The following is a 7632-nucleotide window of genomic DNA, read 5'->3' as shown; positions in this document are numbered from 1 at the left end:
CGTCTCTAGACGTTCAATCCAATCATCCAAGACACTCTCATCATAAAGTGGAATATCAACACGAAAATCAATTTTCAGATTCTTACCGTGAAGTTTAGTTGAAGTAGAACGTTTAAGAAACTTACCATCTTTTTCTTCTTCGTCCTCTGCTTCCTCATCTTCTTCCTCCTCATCTTCTGAAACTCTATGTGAAGATTTAAGATTTTTCTTCTTCTTAGACTTGGGTGTACGGGAACGAATAAATTCAATCAATTCTCTAAGGGTAGTTTGAATCAATTTAATGTATGTTTGTAGCGCAGCCACCTTTTCTTCCACAGTTTGTGGTTCGCTATTCGTAGGATCATCGTCTGACTTAGTCATCCGTGGTTCCCTTGTTCTTTTAACGTCTTCTTGATTCTCGAATAACTCACCAAGCTGTTTGTAGAGAGATATAGTGAATACGATAAATCACAGGAATCTTCCCTAAAAGAAACGAACCTTGCTCTGATACCAACTTGATACATTTTGATCCCTTTAACTTGGTGACTATTATTATAGAGGCAGAACTCAAAATAATAATAGAAGAAAACGAAAACACCAAAAAAAGTAATTCGGAGAAAATATCATCTCTAGATTATGAACAAGTAAACTATTATAATTCTCTCTTTCTTACGCTCACAATCTCTCTAGGTAAATAACCTTAAACTATTTGCTAAGCTTGCTTTTGCAATAATCAATTGCCTCATAAACTTCTCTCTAGTTGTGTGTGTTAAACCTCATTTTCTAGGGGTAAAACCACACTCTCTACATTTAAGTGTGTCTATATCACAAACCACACTCCAGATATGTCTTAGCAATGAGATAAACATCTCTATTTATAGCTGATGGCTTGGTTTCTCAAACCTTCTAGGAATAATTCCTTATCTAGGAATAATTCCTTTTCTAGGTATATTACCTTATCTAGGAAGTATTTACTTATCTAGGTATATTTCCTTACTTTGGTTTGGTTTCCCAAACCTCCTAGGAATCTATTTTCCTTCTATAGGAATACTGCTTTTAAATCAGTAATCCCTCATAAATTACAATTTTATCCCTAATCCTTCTTAAGGATTACTAGTTCCCGGGGAGAGGAAGATACACATGTATCAATCAGTTCGGAACTTCTGTTAGAGCATTGCTTGGTTGAACCCACCAAGCGTTGGTATGTCAAGTTTGGTTGTCATGTTTTAGTGAATCAAAACTCGTGTTAAGAGTCGCTTGATTATGTACTAGAGTCAACTTCGTATAGGTTAGCTTGAAAGTATTAGGGTAATGAGACATTACAAGTATTGAAAAGACTTGAAGATGTGAAGAAACAAGGAGCTACAATGACAACAATCATCCTTCCACTTGAGGTTTGTGATATTTGAATTGAACTGTTTCATTCCGTAACGTATCTTTCAAGTCGTTCATATTGAAAACAAAACTGCGAAGCTTATTTGAACTCTAGGTAGACATAGTATTAAGGAATACAATACGAGGTTTATTGCTTAACCATTAAACTTTGTAGATAAGACATCGTCATAATCATTTGAATGTTATTGCGATTATGTGTGGGTATGAGGTGAGGATTTCATCCTAAGGAACAATGTTTACATGTGTTCTAAGGAAGTAAGTTCATAAACTTGTTTGTGAATCGAAAAGGAAATTGCCAGGCGTTATTGGGATTGTTATTCATTGCATATCTTGTGAACATCCAATATGTGTGATTTAGTAGAACCATTCTTGACTTGTTTGTGTTCTTGGTAAAACTATTCACAAAGGCCTGACTTATGTATTGGTATGACTTTTATTAATGAAACCAATCTTAAGTAATCACCTGAGATGGTGTGATCGGGTTTGTGATTTTATGTCTGACCAGAACTAGGAAAAGGGGAACCGATCCTAGTAAGAGGTGCAGTACATCACAAAGGGGAACCGATCCTTGTATGATGTGCAGAAGGTTTATAGCAGAAAGGGGAACCGATCCTATGGACATGTGCAACACGTTTTTAGGCAAAGGGGAACCGATCCTATGGACATGTGCAACACATTCAAGTTAAATACCATATATATGTGGGGAACCGATCTTAGTACCTAGTCAACCGAATTTTGGAAAGCTAGTGGGACTATGCACAGTACTCACATGGAGGTAGAATCGAAACTTGTTTTGGTAGAACCGTTATACACATGATTTATGATTGAATGTTATTTGATCAATCGCATAGTTCTTGAAAGTCAGATGAACCAATTCTAAACTTGTTTGGAAGTGCGGAAAATCGGTTTCAAGGTTGTAAGTATGAAAGAGAACTTACAAAGTTAGGATGTCGACATACTTTGAACACGTGTTGTGAATGTTTACTATTTAATTGTTCAAAGTTATTCCTTAATAGCTAAGGAAAGAGAATCCCATGATAGAAACATAAATAAGTTAAGAATCTTTTAATTAAGGTTATTAATTTCATTTTTAGGAAAATAAGAATTAGTAATGTGCATTTACTAATTAAAGATTTTCTGAGAGATTTCGATCATTATTTTTGGACAGAGCATTTCCAGGAATTATGGAAACCGAATGTGTGCTTTAATGAATATCTTGAGAATATTTTCGGTTTTGGAAATTTTATGGTGTCCAAACTTCGAGTCTATAAATACTGAAGTTTGCATTTCTAACAAGCAAATCCTTCGTAACAACAAGTTTCCTCTTTGTTGTATTGGTGTAGCCGCCTATTCGGAGAGGAGAGTAACCTAATTAGGCGAAATATCTTACGACCGCTCAGTTTAAAGTCTTCTTTGGGATTGAGAAGCTCTAGCGTGTACCGTTGGTGGGAAAATAGATAATTTCGGTTTATCTTTTGTTTTCATTGATTTCATTGACTAACGGTGGTTGAACTTTGATTGCATCTAGTTTGTTTATGCTTGAGAATCTTCTTTTCTGATATAACATTCACTCAAATTAGTTCAGAGTTTCGACAGGGATATTTAGACTGTTGTTAGTTCTAAAGACGATCTTGTGATAATCGATTGTTAACATACTCCGTTATTTGCGTGATTGATAACAAGATATTCAATTGATTGTGTGCATGTTATTATTGAATATCTAAGAAGATTTGAATACGAAGAAGATATTGAAGATTTCTGATTTGTGGGTTCATAATCTGTGGTGTGCACAATACTTGTTTCGGTAAAAGAGGATCCAATTAATAATCGGTTTATCCTTGTGATAGATTAGATTGATTAATTGAGTAGATCGGCATCAACACAATTCTTTGGATTAATAGTGTTGTTGGCTTAATCTTAAACGATTACTTCGGTAATTGAACATAAGATAGATCTAAGGACCTGATGAAGGAGTTTATGTTAAGATAAACAGAAGAGCCTTTGTCCGACTCATATCACTTGGTTGAATAGAGTTGATACCAAACAGATTTGTTGTTCTTTTACGGTTTGGAATACGAACCAAAGGAATTGTTCCAAGTACGTGACTTATTTATAAGTTGGAGGCGTGGAAATACAGACGAAACTATGTGAACTATAGGTTTAGTTGCTTGGTCTCAACTATACGAAGTTAGGTGTAATTTTGTGTAGCGGCTTAATCCCGAGAGTATTCAATTCTGGACAAGGTCCCGGGGTTTTCTGCATTTGCGGTTTCCTTGTTAACAAAATCTTGTTGTGTCATTTACTTTATATTTCCGCATTATAACTGTTTTATTATAATTAAAGTAAATGACACAAACGTTAATTCCTATTTACTTGATAAGTGAATCCTATTGTATTTGGTTAAGTCTAAACCTTTTTATCAAGTAATATACTTCGTTGTTGTATTGTCTCGGTCTCGTATCCATCGTGTGATCGATTAGTTGTATTGTCTCGACTCAGTCCATAGACAATCACTTTCGGAAAAAGGACTTACAGGTAGGAAAAGTTTTATCTTGAGGTATATTTGGGTACCCTCTCCTTTCCAATTGGTATCAGAGCACGCAAACACGAAAAGATCTAACAATCTGTGTTTGGTGCTATCCAACCTATAAGAATGAATCTAATGAGTGATTCAGTTAACGTACCACCAAGATTTAATGGGACTAATTATCCATTATGGAAATCGGCTATGAAGACCTTTCTTCAATCCCGAGATTTACATGGTTATTAATCGAAGACGGATACCAAGGTTCGATAGACTATTCGGAGTCTGAGTTTAAATGCTTAGCGTCCTATACTCTTGAAGAAAGGATTCTTGCAAAGAAGAATTCTGATGGTTTGAATGCCATCATTCATGCAGTTAGTCATGATCTTATATATCATGTACTGGCTTGTAGAACTTCTAAGAAGCATGGGATATTCTTGAGACTGTATTCGAGGGAGATGAATCTGAAAAAGAAACTAGACTTATTTCCCTTTCATCTGAATGGGAACATCTCAATATGGATGATAACGACACTTTCGAGGAGTTTAACTCTAAACTTTATGAGATTGTTAACGCATCTTTATTCCTTGGAAAGGAAACACCTGAAAAGGAAATAGTATGCAAAATTCTCAGATCATTAACGTCCAGATACGAGTCTAAGAAACATGCCATAATAGAAGGAAATGATATTTCTACACTTTATCGAAGATCTCTTGTAAGAAAGTTAAATATATTTGATAGAGAAATTCTGCTAAAGAATCAAACTGAGAAACGTTGCCAAGAGATTAAGGCACCCGTTGAAAAAGATCTTGACTCAACTATTGTGCTTCTAGCGCAACGGATTAAGAACATTTTATCTATTGATAAACGTATTCCTGATACATTATCAGTTTGCCATAAAAAGGGTAATGATGAAGTTCAATGCTTCAAGTGCCGAAGATTCGGACATATGGCAAAACACTGTTCCAGCAGAAGAACTAGAAAGTGCAATAGGGCGTATGTCTCCACCCTTGATGATATTCCGGAGGAAGAATCCAATGAAGAAATATCCAATTGCAATGCACTTCTTGCCAACTCTAACTGTGATGATTCCGGTGAGTATAATCAACTCCTAGAAAAACGTGAGTTGGGAATTAAGAAAAATGAAAGGTTAAGCCCGGTACTTGAAAACATTTTGAAGTTCCTTTCAGATAAAACATGTATGGTAAAATCTGAAAAAGAAAAATTTGGTGAAATACCAAAAGTATCAGAAACTAGTACTTTTAATAATAGGACATCACGCTCTTTAAATGGAGGAAATAACCACACCACAATCTCTCGTGGAAACCTCCATCACAATATACTTATCAAGACTCTTCTTAAGGGGATAAAGTTTTTGAAGGCTGATAAGTTTAATATATCTCAAAAAGAAATTGCAAAATCATGAAATCACAAGAGAAAGAAAGAACGCAAGGAAGCACAGTCTATTGTGCTTATAAGTCATCCAAAGGATGTTTTTGTTACCTATAGTGAGAGTAATTCTCACCTCAACACAAACTGAATGTGTTGAAGAATGCATCCTCACTTATTTCCCAAAATTCTGATTGTGAGGAAGCATAAATCTGGGCCGGTTGTTCATGACTGTTTCTTAAGTGAAAAATATTAGATATCTTTTATTTTGGGGAAAAATGGTTTCGGTTTCCATAAACCAAATTATTCCTTGATTTTCTCCCATCTTATATATCTTATTCCGGTCCGAAAGAAGTATCTTATTTCAATGGAGAAATCGGCAAAAGAAGGGTCATCTCATGATGATTTAGCACTCTGTGCATCAGTTATGACTGAAACTCATGATGTTCCTCTTCATGATAACTCTCAAGACTCTCTAAGAAAAAAGATTCACTCTGTTAAAGGTTGTATTAGATATCATCAACTGATGATAAAGGATTCAAAAGAATTACTAGATAATCTTCATTCTCAACTGCTGGAGATGAACAAATCTTCTGAAAGGGGAAGTGCTCAGAGGAATTTGAATCCAGTTTTTGAAAACAATCTTCACAAAAACTGAGAGAAAGAATAGACATCAATTTTTGATTTCTTTCAACGATTGTATTGGTCTATTATGAATAAAACTATTATGAATGTTAGAGCATTGCTCTGATGAAAAATGGTTTGTGAATAACAACTATATAACGTCCTCTGAGAATTCTCCAATGATTGAAATGAGAGTTCAGATTATATAACCATTGATGGATATAAGCATTGTTGTGGAAACACATATATGTATAAGTCTTATTCCTTGAACCAAAGTTTGCGAACTTTGTTGATCAAGAGAACCGGAATTGTTTGCACAGTTTGCGAACTCAGTCCGCGAACTGGCGGAAGTTCTCATCCGAGAACATCTGTTAGAGTTTGAAAACTCACTCAGCAAGCTCAGTCCGCAAACTCAGTCTGCGAACTGGCGAAGTTCTCAAACCCGAGAATTTCTGCTGGAGTTTGTGAACTCCTTCCGGGAACTTAAGTCCGCAAACCCAGTCCGCGAACTTGAGTAAGTTATGTCTAAAAACGATTGTTCTTGAACTCATATTTATATTATTAAGAAATGCTTTTGCAAACCGTGGATATAAAGTTCATGAACCGATTCGAGTGAATCAAATCTTTTTTGCTTCGATTGTGTCTTGTGAAGTTACATAAGATCTAAGCAATTGAACAACTCTCTAACTAGTTCATTTGAGTCATTTGAACTAGTTATGGTGAAGAAGAATATGGTTGATATGGAAGTGATCATATGGCTAACCATTTGGTTAACTATTGTTGAACCAACTGATGTACAAGTTTGGGTACGGTTACACGAGCCTAGAAACGTGCATTTTATTTGTATATGACAAGCTATGTTTTCGATCTAACGGTTGATAAATATTAGCTTGAATCTAATCAGGTTTTCATCTAACGGTGAATATTGAATGCTTTGTTACTAAGCTAACATTGATTGCAAACCCTGATTTGAAAGACTATATAAGGGAGAACTCTGGCAACTGGGAAACCTAATCCCCACACCTTATGTGTGATACTGGTTGTACCTAGAGTCGATTCTCCTTTAACCTCTCGTTTTCTTTTCTCAAACGGGTGAACGAATTAAAGATTGCATTGGGATTGTGAAGCCAGACCGATACTAATTTCTTGTAGTTGTGTGATCTGATCTTGCTGTTTCTATCGTACGAGTACAATTGAAATAATTGGCTTGAGATTTCTATCTCCGAAAGGCAAGATAAAAAGTAATCACAAACATCTTCGTCTCATCGTTTGTGATTCCGCAATAACTTGTTTCGCTAGTCGATTAAGTTTATTGTGAGGTGATTGATAATTCTAGGCTGTTCTTCGAGAATATAATTCCGGGTTATTGATTGGTTCTTGTTCACCTTGATTTTAACAAAATACGGAACAAAACTCATAGGTATATTCCTGGGAGACGGATTTATCTATTTCAATTGACTTTTCTGTGTGATACATATTTTTTTATTAAAGTCTTTGATTTTGGGTTGAAGCAACTCTTAGTTGTGGGTGAGATCAGCTAAGGGAATCAAGTGCGTAGTATCCTGCTGGGATCAGAGATGTAGGGAGCATAACTGTACCTTGGATCAGTGTGAGATTGATTGGGGTTCAACTACAGTCCTGACCGAAGTTAGTTTGTAGTAGGCTAGTGTCTGTAGCGGCTTAACACAGTGTGTTCAATCTGGACTAAGTCCCGGGGTTTT

This window comes from Papaver somniferum, chromosome 8 (assembly GCF_003573695.1).
Source record: "Papaver somniferum cultivar HN1 chromosome 8, ASM357369v1, whole genome shotgun sequence".
Classification (NCBI taxonomy): domain Eukaryota; kingdom Viridiplantae; phylum Streptophyta; class Magnoliopsida; order Ranunculales; family Papaveraceae; genus Papaver; species Papaver somniferum.
Note: the sequence above shows the minus strand (reverse complement) of the source record.